The sequence below is a fragment of the Lithobates pipiens genome, unplaced genomic scaffold (assembly GCF_037356315.1).
Source record: "Lithobates pipiens isolate NorthernLeopardFrog02 unplaced genomic scaffold, aLitPip1_a1.2 Scaffold_18, whole genome shotgun sequence".
In the NCBI taxonomy this organism is placed as follows: Eukaryota; Metazoa; Chordata; class Amphibia; order Anura; family Ranidae; genus Lithobates; species Lithobates pipiens.
The window spans coordinates 620,678,055-620,691,595 of NW_027507758.1; the positions used below are offsets into that span (position 1 = coordinate 620,678,055).

General features: G+C 45.7%; 1 pseudogene across 1 annotated transcript in view; it reads left to right on the plus strand.

Annotated features, from left to right (window-relative positions):
- Nucleotides 1–13,541, plus strand: part of LOC143989512 (uncharacterized) — an 84,100-nt pseudogene that overhangs the window by 15,582 nt on the left and 54,977 nt on the right. The window contains exons 7-8 of the transcript XR_013277040.1: nucleotides 1,010–2,328; nucleotides 10,857–10,871. The product of XR_013277040.1 is annotated as an uncharacterized LOC143989512 (transcript). The remainder of the gene's footprint in view (nucleotides 1–1,009; nucleotides 2,329–10,856; nucleotides 10,872–13,541) is intronic.

Sequence of the window (13,541 nt, forward strand, 5' to 3'; positions counted from 1 at the left end):
TAATATCGTTCCCCTGAGCGTTTGTCAATGACGCCACCACCGGGGGACGTGAGTCTAGATGGGCAAGATATGCAAGCAATTTTCCTGATCTTTCTCCGTATTCAAATATCCTTTTGCCTACAGAAAAAGATGCGCTGCTTGGCTCTCTCAATATGCAACTGGGAGACTTGCCGCGAGTGAACCTTGAGATTGTTGGCGGTGCTGGGGGAGGGGTCTCGGTAAAATGACCTCCTCCAGCACCTGTAGGTGTTCCGCAGCTCGCTGGACAACAAGTTTTGATGACCGCTTAAAACGCGTGGAGAGCAGGGAGCGGGCGTGACGTTTAAATGTCTCCCATACTATGTCGTACGTAGCTGAGTCGCAGAATGTTGATTTTCAACATAGGCATTACTCAACCTTGCCACTTGGGGCATGTGTCTTGGGTCTTCTTCCCCATGCCTGGGTCTAGTAAGGTCTCTGACAGAACAATTCTCCCAGGGTTACTTGCTCTGTTATTTGCTGGCTGTGCCAGGTGGAGGGATATGTCTGTATAGTCTCAGACCCAAGTCACTGAGTGCAGTCTCAGGAGATGGGAGGCAGCGGTGTGGGATCTCTGCAACTTGTCTCATGTAAACATTTCATCTTCCACTGATTACTGAATACCAATATTATGAATCCTGACTCTTACACTATAGCAATTGTGTTGCACATTACATAGTCCTGACCCCTGCACTATATATGCTGTTGTACATTACTGTACATATTTCTGATAGTATATAGTCCTAAATCCTGTACAATACATTACATAAGCCCGACTTCTGCAGACAGTTCTCGTTGTTTCCTCACTCTCTGACTAAGGTCCATGAATAAAGAAATGATCTGGTAGGAGATCAGAGGACCCATTTACTAGTTACCTTGAGGGGGGAATTGTAAGATCCTCAGAGACAAAGCTGCCTGATGTGGGCGGAGTCCTGGTTTAGGGGAACCAATCAGCTCATGTCTAGTAATAATCTTTGTATTTCTATTTTAGTAGATGGACGGGAGATGAGGAAAACCTCAGAGGATTGTCTCACTTTGTCTCCAGACTGTAAAGTAGAAGATGAGGACATCACACAGTATAGTCCAGGAGAAAACCCGACTACCTCAAATGTCCATCCGGCACCACACAGTGTAGATGGACCATCGTATTCCTCTTATCCTGAGGAACCTCAGACTGTGAGGGACGGGGCCGTCCTTCCAGCAGATAAGAGGGTTTCCTGTACAGAGTGCGGGAAGTGTTTTTCACAGAAGTCCAATCTATACAGACATCAGAGGTCTCACTTGGGTGAAAAGCCATATTCCTGTCCTGAGTGCGGAAAATGTTTTTTCCATAAATCCCAACTTGTGTCACATCAGAGATCTCACACAGGGCAGAAGCTGCATTCTTGTCCAGAGTGTGGGAAAAGTTTTTCACAGAAGTCCAATCTTTACAGACATCAGAGGTCTCATTCGGGTAAGAAGCCACATTCTTGTCCTGAGTGCGGGAAATATTTTTTCCATAAATCTAAACTTTTGTCACATCAGAGATCTCACACAACGGTAAATCTGTATTCCTGTCCTGAGTGTGGTAAATGCTGTTTAAAAAAATCAGAACTTGTCAGACATCAGAGATCTCACACAGGGGAGAAGCCATTTTCCTGTCCTGAGTGTGATAAATGTTTTTCAGACAAGTCCAATCTTTACAGACATCAGAGATTGCACACGGGGGATAAGCCGTATTCCTGTTCTGAGTGCGGGAAATGTTTTTTCCAAAAAGCAGATCTTGTAACACATGAAAGATTTCACACAGGGGAGAAGCCCCATTCCTGTTCTGAGTGCAAGAAATGTTTTGTTCTAAAATCAGAACTTCTCCTACATCAAAGGTCTCACACGGGGGAAAAGCCATATTCCTGTCCTGAGTGCGGAAAATGTTTTTCAGATAGGTCACATTTTTACAGACATCAGAAATTGCACACAGGTGAGAAGTCCTATTTCTGTTCTGAGTGTGGGAAATGTTTTGTACAAAGATCTAAGCTGGTCACACACCAGAGATCTCACACAGGGGAGAAGCCATACGCCTGTCCTGAGTGCGGGAAATGTTTTTCACAGAAGTCCAGTCTTAACACACATCAGAAATCTCACACAGGCGAGAAGCCGTATTCCTGTCCTGAGTGCGGGAAATGTTATTCAAAGAAGTCCAATCTTTACAAACATCAGAGATTTCACACGGAGATAAAGCCGTATTCCTGTCCTGTGTGCGGAAAAGGTTTTTTATTGAAGTCCAGTCTTAATCGTCATCAGAGATCACACAAGGGGGCGAGCTAATTTCCTGTCGTGAGTGAGGGAATTGCTCCTCACTGAAGTCCTGTCTTCATGTACATCGGGGATCCCACACAACCCTCCAGGTGTATTAGTGCCTTGAGTGTGGGAAATGTCTTCTATATGAATGTTGCTGGACACCACAGCTCTCATGTGGGGAAGAAGCACACCCTGATATACACCTCAGATATACTCCATGGCTGATCTTCATCATGTAAGAAACAGTTCATAAGGAGATCAGAGATCACCAAAGACATGGATGAAGTGTTGTACCTTTTTGGCCATTGATAGAAGAAAATAGAAAAATAAAAATGGAGTCATCACCTTTTGTTTTGTGAATACATTTTGTGATAGAACGCTTCACAAACACTTGGTGGTCTGTTTCTTTAAAAACTGTTCATCGAATGTATCAAGCATTCACCCAGCCATGACAAATATTGGCTGTATGTTATGTCATGCAGCAATTTCCTATGATCATTGGCTCCATCTAGTGGTCATAATGCCGTATTGCAGTATTCCTGATGATTGAGGTATTTCAGAAAACACTGCACCGTTGCCTCTAGTAGACATGGGCGCAGTCAAAAAATTTGTTTAGTTTCCTTCCGTTTCGTATTAAAAAAAATTGTAATTCGCGTCCGAAATTAAATTCGGATTTGTACAAAATATGAATTTTTCATTAGATTCGGAAACTTTTCAATAAATAACAAAAGTTTGTTATGATGAATTTATCATTATGAGGGGCTCCCACCGACCCTGTGCTGTGCTCACTTCCTGGGTTTTTAACTTTTAGGTTTGTTAACTTTTCGTAACAATTACGAATGTTTGTTATGATGAATTTATCATTATGAGGGGTTCCCACCATCCCTGTGCTGAGTTCCCGTGTCTGTACACCCGCTGTGCCCATTATGAGGGGCTCCCACCATCCCCGTGCTGAGTTCCCGGGTCTGTACATCCGCTGTGCCCATTGTGAGGGGTTCCCACCATCCCTGTGCTGAGTTCCCAGGTTTGTACACCTGCTGTGCCCATTATGAGGGGTTCCCGCCATCCCTGTGCTGAGTTCCCAGGTTTGCACACCTGCTGTGCCCATTATGAGGGGTTACCGCCATCCCTGTGCTGAGTTCCCGGGTCTATACACCTGCTGTGCCCATTATGAGGGGCTCCCACTATCCCTGTGCTGAGTTCCCAGGTCTGTACACCCGCTGTGCACATTGAGGGGTTCCCACTATCCCTGTGCTGAGTTCCCAGGTCTGTACACCCGTTGTGCCCATTGAGGGGTTCTCACCATCCTTGTACTGTGCTGACTTCCTCTGATTGGTGAACAAAACACTAGTCATGTTTCCGGAACTTGGATCCGAAATTCGTTAATGAAATTTCGTATTTCATATAAAATGCGTAAGCATAGAAATTCCCATAGGGTTCTCACCATCCTTATGCTGAGTTCCCAGGTCTGTATACCTGCTGTCCATTATGAGGGGTTCCCACCATCCCTGTGCTAAGTTCCCGGGACTGAGTGTACACCCGCTGTGCCCATTATGAGGGGTTCCCTTCATCCCTGTGCTGTGCTGTCTTCCTCTGGTGAACAAAACACCAGTCACGTTTCCGTTGTAACGGAATTTGGAATCCGAAATTCCTTAACGAAATTTCGTATTTTGTATAAAATGCGTAAGCATAGAAATTCCCATAGGGTTCCCACCATCCCTGTGCTGAGTTGCCAGGTCTGTACACCTGCTGTGCCCATTATGAGGGGTTCCCACCATCCCTGTGCTGAGTTCCCAGGTCTGTACACCTGCTGTGCCCATTATGAGGGGTTCCCACCATCCCTGTGCTGAGTTCCCGGGTCTGTACACCTGCTGTGCCCATTATGAGGGGTTCCCACCATCCCTGTGCTGAATTCCCAGGTCTGTACACCTGCTGTGCCCATTATGAGGGGTTCCCACCATCCCGGTGCTGAACTCCCGGGTCTGTACACCTGCTGTGCCCATTATGAGGGGTTCCCACCATCCCGGTGCTGAACTCCCGGGTCTGTACACCTGTTGTGCCCATTATGAGGGGTTCCCACCATCCCGGTGCTGAACTCCCAGGTCTGTACACCTGCTGTGCCCATTATGAGGGATTCCCACCATCCCTGTGCTGAGTTCCCAGGTCTATACACCTGTTGTGCCCATTATGAGGGGCTCCCGCCATCCCTGTGCTGACTTGCTGGGGTTTTAACTTTAACTTTTTCATACCAATTACAAATTTTCGTTATGAATTTGGATCCGAAATTTCGTACAGAATTCAGTATTTCGGATTCGTACGAATTTCCGATTCGTATGAAACTTATCGCACATGTCTAGCCTCTAGATCAGGCATGTCCAAAGTCTGGCCTGCGGGCCATTTGCGGCCCCCACTTGGAATGTACATATAGATCCATCTGTGGCCCCCAAGCTCGAGCATGTTAATTTTTTTGCTGTGAATATATCTATCTATCTTTAGCTGAACAAATCCCCAAGCACTGCTCTCATTGTTAGGATGAACCAGGGGGTGTTGCTGGGGCGTGTTCAGAAGTCGATGTGCCAGAGCCGCTATGAAGCTGAAAGCATGCAGAGCCAATCACAGGCACTGTGACTATTCCTGATCTCTGCATCTGCGGACTGCAGATGCAGAGATAGGGGAAATGTCACAGTGCTTGTGATTGGCGGTGACGCTGTGCACTGTCAGTTTCCTTGCGGGCTCAGGCACATCGACTTCTGAACATGCCCCAGCAACACGCCAAGCAACACACCCCGGCTCATCCTAACAATGAGTGCGGCGCTAGGGGATTTTTTCAGCTAAAGAAGATAGATATATTCACAGCAAAAATAACATAACACGGTTCCTTTTTAGTCAGTGAGAGGCACTGGTGGATTTGGCTGGCTAAAGAAAAGATTATTATTTTAAAAAAATAACAAACACTTAAGCTCATCCTTACCCGAGAGGTGCTTGGGGATTGGTCAGAGGCTAAAGAAGATAGATTTTATATATATATATATATATATATATATATATATATATATATATATATATATATATATATTTATCTATTTTTTTTTTTTTAAACATGACATGCCTGAGCTCCTCGCTACCCTGAGCGGAGAAGATATAGATATATATATATATATATATATATATATATATATATATATATATACACATTATATATCATCATATATTGTCATCTATGTTACGAAATGAATAGTATTACGTTTGCAATAAACTTTTAAAAGTCAGGCAAAATGGTCGGCCCTCACGCATGTTCACTTCATGGAATCTGGCCCTCTTTGAAAAAAGTTTGGACACCCCTGCTCTAGATGGAGCTAGCAACCATAGGAAATGTGTTAATTAAAATACAGCCAGAATTTGTAACAGTTGGGCAAATGCTTGTCACAGTCATCCCACAAATTTTTTGAGCGGACCATTTTTAGTTTCCTTCGACAGACATGGTTTCATACTAAAAACTGAGATCATTCCCATGCAGTCATGATTACAGTTGAGCATAAGTCAACTGTATTAAAAAGATCATTGATTTAAAATACTAAAATACCACATTCGGCCTTTAGATGGCGCTATGTATAATTTTTGCACAGATGGTACAATGCAGATTTTGTGCCTAAAGATTAGTTAAACCTATATTTTCTGACAGCAGAGGCCCTGGAGAATAAAATGGTGGTAATTGTTAAGGTGTTCCTTATACACAAAGCTTACCTTCATATCCGGGTTTATTTTCTACTTTTCCCCCATTTTCTATGGTGAGATCTTTTCTACAATACTTTGTTATAATAATGTAACACGTTGTGTATTGTACACAAATTAATAACTACTCCTCCTCCACATTCCAGACAATTCATTTTCCTGACCAAATTGGATTTCTACCTTTTTACTATTTCCAGATTTTTTTTTTTTTTTTTTTTACTGCAATCTTGTTAAAAGATAAAATTATAATAAAAAATGTATTGAAAGAAAAAAAGTGATGTGTGCCGGATCAATGACAACACATTTAGGTATCCAAAAATGACTCTAAAAAGCCTTTACAGGCCATCAGTTTAGATCTAGGTTCCACAACCTAGGAAGAAACCTTGGCAAACAGTTTGAGATCTAAAGGAACCCCCTAAAATAACATTCATATGTACAGCTCACAGAACATTGGTGTGATCAGCGATTAAACAGTTGATCTAATAACAATTATTTTAAAAAATAACATTAAATAATAGAATAAATATATTTAAACCTACCTATTTGATGTGAAACTTAAGCTGGCTTTTTTCTGCACAGATGCTCAGTTCTGGGCTGAACTTGAGATAAGCAATGTACAGAGGGTCAGGAGGGCACATTATTTGGTGGTGGGGGGGGGGGGGGGCAGCAGGACACATTAACACGAGGGGAAGCTGGATACATTAACATGGGGGCAGTGGGACACATGGAGGGGGAGCAGGACTCATTACCATGGGGAGCATCAGGATATATTAACATGGGGGACAGCAGGATTTATTATCATGTGGGTCCAGCAGGATACATTAACATGGGAGGGGGGGCAGCCGGACACATTAACATGGAGGGCAGCGGGACACATTAACATGGGAAGTACAGCAAAATTTATTTCCATGGGTGTAAAGCAGGATACATTGACATGGGGGGGGGGGGGCAGCAGGACTCATAAACATGGGGGTACAGCAGGATACATTAACGTGGGGACAGCAGAAGACATTAACAAGTGGGGAGCAGCAGGACACATTAACATGGGGGCTAGCAGGACATATTAACATGGGGGGCAGTAGAATTTATTACCATGTGGCACAGCAGGACACATTAACATGGGGGGCAGCAGAAGACATTAACAAAGGGGGGGGGGCAGCAGGACACATTAATATGGAGGGGGAGCAAGACACATTACCATGGGGTAGCTGGATTTATTACCATAGGGTACAGCAGGACACATTAACATATGGGGGCAGCGGGACAAATTAAAATGGGGGGCAGAAGGGCACATCAACATAGAGGGCAGCAGAAGACATTAACAAAGGGGGGGGGGAGGCAGCAGGACACATTAAAAAAGGGTGGGCAGTAGGACACATTAACATGGGGGGCAGCGGGACACATTAATGTGGGGACAGCAGAAGACATTAACAAGTGGGGAGCAGCAGGACACATTAAAATGGGGTAGCAGGACATAATAACATGGGGGGCAGTAGAATTTATTACCATGTGGCACAGCAGGACACATTAACATGGGGGGTAGCAGAAGACATTAACAAGGGTGGGGGGGGGGGCAGCAGGACACATTAACATGGAAGGAGAGCAAGACACATTACCATGGGGGGCAGCAGGACACATTAACATGGGGTAGCTGTATTTATTACCACAGGGTACAGCAGGCCACATTAACATATGGGGGCAGCAGGACAAATTAAAATGGGGGGCAGAAGGACACATCAACATGGGGGCAGCAGAAGACATTAACAAAGGGGGGAGGCAGCAGGACACATTAACATGGAGGGCAGCAGGATACACTAACATGGGGGGCTGCAGGATACATTAACAGGATGGTACAGCAGGGCACATTAGCATACCTCCCAACTGTCCCTGATTCGGCGGGACATTCCCACAATTGGCAGATCTGTGCCATGTCCTGGGTACCCTCATTCCGGGACAATACAGGGGCATTCACTTTCCCGAGTCTCTGGTGTGTCGGACTGGTGACAGGCTATAGGAGAAAAGTGGCACACTGCATCTGGTGGCAGGCTACGGGTGGAAAGTGGCACACTGTATCTGATGGCAAGCTATGGGTGGAAAGTGGCACACTGCATCTGGTGGCAGGCAACGGTGGCAAGTCACACGCTGCATCTGGTGGCAGGCAATGGATGGCAAGTGGTATATTGCATCTGGTGGCAAGTGACACTCTGCATCTGGCAGCAGGCAACAGTGGCAAGTGACAAGCTTCATCTGGGGGCAGGCAACGGTGGCAAGTGGCACATTGCATCAGGTGCCAAATGACAAGCTCAGGCTCCTCACCCCACTCTGCATTATGGTGAGTTGAACTATATCATTATATATTGCAATGTAGTACAACACCAAATGTCTGTGGACCCTGAAGTAAGGGGGGCCCTCTGGGGACCCTGAAGTAAGGGGGGCCCTCAGGGAACCCTGATGTAAGGGGGGCTCTCCGGGGACCCTGATGTAAGGAACATTCTCTGGGGATCCTGATGTAAGGGGGGCTTTCTGAGGACCCTGATGTAAAGGGGGGCTCTCTGGGGACCCTGATGTAAGGAAGGGGCTCTCTGGGGACCCTGATGTAAGGAAGGGGCTCTCTGGGGACCCTAATGTAAGGGGGGCTCTCTGGGGAACCTGAAGTAAGGAGGGCCTCTCTGGGAACCTGAAGTAAGGGGGGCCTCTCCGGGGGACCTGAAGTAAGGGGGGGCTCTCTGGGGACCCTGAAGTAAGGGGAGGGCTCTCTGGGGACCCTGATGCAAGGAGAGCCTCTCTGGGGACCCTGAAGTAAGTGGGGGCTCTCTGGGGACCCTGACGTAGTGAAGGGGCTCTCTGGGGACCACGATGTAAGGAGGGGCTCTCTGGGGACCCTGGTGTAAGGAATGGGCTCTCTGGGGACCCTGATGTAAGGGGGGACTCTCTGGGGATCTTAATGTAAGTAAGTATGTTCTCTGAGGATCCTGATATTAGGGGAGGCTCTCTCGGGACCCTGATGTAAGGGGGGATCCGCATTATGGAACATTATTTTACATATATGTGTGTGTGTGTGTGTATGTGTATATATATATATATATATATATATATATATATATATATATATATATATATATATATATATATATATATAATATATAGCACTAACCCCTGAAGGAGCTGCTGGTTTTGATTGGGCCTGCACTCTACCTATAAACCCCACTAACTTGACTCAATCCCCTTGGCACAGCTGTGGTGCAATGTAATAAAGTACAATATACAACAATGCAAAGTACCTGTATTATACCCTCAGGATCCAATGGCTCCACCTGGTGGGGAAAAAACAATATGCCACACTAACTGGATACTTAACCAGAAATATTGTTTACTGTAAAATATTTCAACAGGTGGTTACAGTAATTGTGCTGTCATCCCAACATAGGACGGCAGTGCAATATATTTCAATATAACAGAATATAACAAATGTATGTAAATATATTTATAAAAACCTGGGAGCTCCCCTGCTTTAAATATATACGTGAGGCCTCACTTAAAGTACTTTAATCCAGGGTTTCTTCTTTTCTTCGTTAGCTCAAGTCACTCCTTTGTATTTGTAATCCAAAGTAATGTGGAAGATTAAGCTGAAATACTCCTGGTGTAATTTTAGTAACTTATTTACATGCACTGGGGCGCCAAAGTAAATAGGCCTTAAACCTGCTCAGTGGCTCTTCTATGCCTCCGTGAAACTGCAGATTCCAGTGAGGCCTGTAAGTGAGTCTAACTGCGCGCAAAATTTAACAAACGGTGGGTCATAACCCGCTCACTAACTGGATCAGAGTTCCGCATGATCACTTTGGTCCGGTCACTGTAGCTTGTCTTTCTGTCAGCTGGGCCAGGTGCTCTGTATCGCTCCGCCGAATCAATCCAGTTCTCCGATTCTCCGCTGAGTGTCTTTGGACCTTCTCAATCCGGCTACCATCTCTCAGGCTCCCTCAGAACAAACAGGCTGGCGCTCCGCGGTAGCTGTTGGCCGCTGTCTCTCGGGACACCGCTGTCTCTCGGCCATCTGTGAAGACAGATCCGCACAGGCAGGTAACGTGGTCCCAAGAGACCTAAAATGGCCGCTCCGGTCCCTTTTATTCCCTACCCAGCATGCACTGCATAAGAGAGTGTTCATGGTTAGGTCATACGGACTCCTGGGTAATGAGGTCAACCTTCAGAATCCAAACAGTCACTTCCTGTACAAGTCTTTAGGTTGTTCTGAGGTAATGATAAACAGGTGTGTTACCCATATTTGGCCACTAGATGGCTCTAGTACGAAACCACAGTAATGTCCATATACCTCACATTAACGCATGCATAATCACATCAATAAACAAGGATGTCAGCGCTACATATATATATATATATATATATATATATATGTATATATATATATATATATATATATATATACACAAACACGCACACACATGTATATTATATATACCCTGTCGATTCTAGTTACACCCCTGCTGGTGTGGTTGAGTTTTATACCCCTTGGGGCACTGTGACACATTGAGTGGGGTGGTACCTTCACTACTTCATGAAGCCCTTGTGGGGAGAGATTTTCCACACTTTTTAAGTTTATGGGAAAAGAAAAGGAGCTCCCCCTGCTGAGGAAACACTGAAACTCACTCTGAAACCTTTTGATTGCAAAATTGAAAGGGAACTGTTGGTGTGTCCAACGGAGGGGTAGATTCTTTTCCTTTTTCGGTAATGGCTGGGGAGCAGGAGGAGCTGGGATCCAGCCCCCAACTTGAGGTTAATGAACAAAATATTATCTCTGTCTCTAACAGCGAGAGTGGACAGAATGTGGTGCCTGACTTGGAAGTCAGGAAAGTTGATTTTTGTACGGAACAACTAACTCCATACTCAATAGAGCCAGAGAAAATGAACCTAATGTAGGAATGTCGTTTCCCTACATGGCTCTTCAAAACAACTTGCTGTATCAAGTGGTAAAGCAAGGGGAGGAGGAGGTAGAGCAACTAGTGGTTCCCAAGCCCTATTGTTGGATTGTATTAGCTATAGCCCATGGTTATATAATGGGTGGACACCTGGTGTAGCAGAGTGTCCCAGATTGAGCCAGGAAAAGTCCTGATCGGGGTTTATTCGTCTCCCAGGCTCGTCTCGTACACATTCAGAAGTCTCTGAGCCATGATCCAGTTCGGGTCTTGGTCCTCTTCCCCAGGCTAATTTAAGCTCACCCGAGCAGACAGCCTTTGCTCTCTGCCTGGGAAACACAGACAATGCTGGTCTGTGAAAAGCAAAAGGTTAGTAAAAGCTGTTAAGCAGTATATGCAGAAACTGACAAGTGGTAGGCTTGCTCAGCCTGGTAGTTAGGGCCTGCATATTGTGTAGTTAGAGCCGAGACAGGGCTAGGGTTTTTGTTTTGCTATATTTGTTCTCATTTGTTTTCTGGAACACTGTACAGTACAGCTGTATATAACACAAATAAACACAACACTGTTTGTCACTACCTCACTGGATTTGGTATCTGTGCCTGAAAACCTGCTTATCCCAGGAAGCTTTTGTACATGCTACCTGTCCCCCAGGTTACATATGGTGGAGGCTGTGACCACCTGTAGTAAGTTTACTACTTAAAAAGCCAGTACCTAGAGTGACTAAACAATAAAACAATTGATGCTATCCAACGCTGCACAGCAGTTGAACTACGGCAAGCCAATGCTGCACAACAGCAAGCTAATGCTATCGCACAGGAGCAATCGCAGAGGCTGTTTGCCACTTATGCATAAGTGGATAGGAAAACCTTGGCTGAAGTTGTGGAGACACTAGCACAGTGGTCACCTGCTAAAGATGATGATGTTGGAGACGAGCCCTCAGCCATCCATGTGGGTCGCTTTCTTTCTAAGATGACTGCAGATGATGATCCAGAGGCCTTTCTGCTAACGTTTGAACGGACCGCTGAGAGGGAAGGTTGGCCTAAAACCCAGTGGGCAGGGCTGGTTGCTCCCTTGCTTTCTGGAGAATCGCAGAAGGCCTACTATGGTTTGGAATCATCAGAAGCGGGAGACTATGAAAAGATCAAATGGGAAATCCTGGCACGACTTGGTGTCGCTTTGGCAGTTTGAGCACAGCGGGTCCACAGCTGGTTCTTCCAAGACGAGAAGCCCCCAAGATCGCAGTTGTTCAACCGAATTCACCTGGTGAGGAAATGCCTACAGCCGGAGTCCCTGTCTGGGCCACAAATAGTGGAGCATGTGGTCATGGACCGATTCCCCTGCAGAAGTGGGTGAGTCAAGGAGACCCCAACTTGGCGGACAACCTAGTGGAACTCGTTGAAAGGTACTTTGCTGCACAGAACCTGGTCACCACCCCTACAACCGCACAGACTTTCCACCCAAAGCCACGGTCTCCCCAGGCAACCGCTAAGACTGTTCCAGGGGAAGTGGGTGGTAAACATGACAAGGAAATAGGGGGGAGGAATTTTGGTGCCAGGACTGAAGTTTGGCGTCCCAAACAAAGGAAGCCACTGCCTGTCAGCAAACCAAACTGGGGAAATGTCAGGTATTTTCGTTTCCAAGAACTGGGACATGTTGCAGCAAATTGTCCATTGACAGATAAACCAATGCAGTGTGATTTATCTATTAGAAGGCAGTCTGTGTTTGCAGCTGTTTCATGCGCTGCAGTGCCTAATATGGGAAATCCAATGTGCCAAATGACTGTTAATAATAAGCCTATTACAGCCTTGCTGGACTCTGGAAGTCTAGTGACTTTGGTTACAGCTGAAATTATTGAACCTGTAAATTATGCTAAAAAAATTGCTGTGTATACATGGGGATACCCGGGAGTATCCTATAACCACTGTTCGGTTTAAAACTGGCTTAGGTACGATGACCCATCAGGTTGGACTTGTCCCCCACTTGGTGCACAAGGCCATCATTGGTAGGGAATTCCCTAAGTTTTGGGAACTGTAGGATCGTCCCGACCCGGTCGCAGTACCTGACTCAGAGCCAGAGCCAGAACTCCTGGCCACTACTGACAATGTGGGTACAGGGGACTCCTCTCAGGGCTCCCCGGGTTTTCCTCTATCAGTTATGGCAGGAGAACTGGAGGAGCCTGAGGAAGTCCCCACCACCAGTAGAGCTGGATAGCCATCTGCTGAATCCAAGCCTATGTTGGAGTTTGCTGACCTTAATGTGCACAAGGAAAAATTTTGGTACTGAACAGAGAAAAGACCATACCCTTGCCAGGGCCTGGGAAAATGTAATAGTGATTAATGATGTACCTGCCGAACCAGGGGACAGGCCCTGTTTTCCTTATTTCAGCAGCAATGAGGATTTACTTTATCATGTATGTAAAACGAATGATGAAGTGGTTGAACAGTTGGTGGTCCCTAACCCATATAAACGGGCGGTGTTGGAACTTGCCCATGGGCACTTGCTAGGAGGCCATTTAGGGGTTGAAAAAACGACTGAAAGGGTGTTGCGCAGGTTTTACTGGCTGTGATATAGAAAGATATTGAGAAT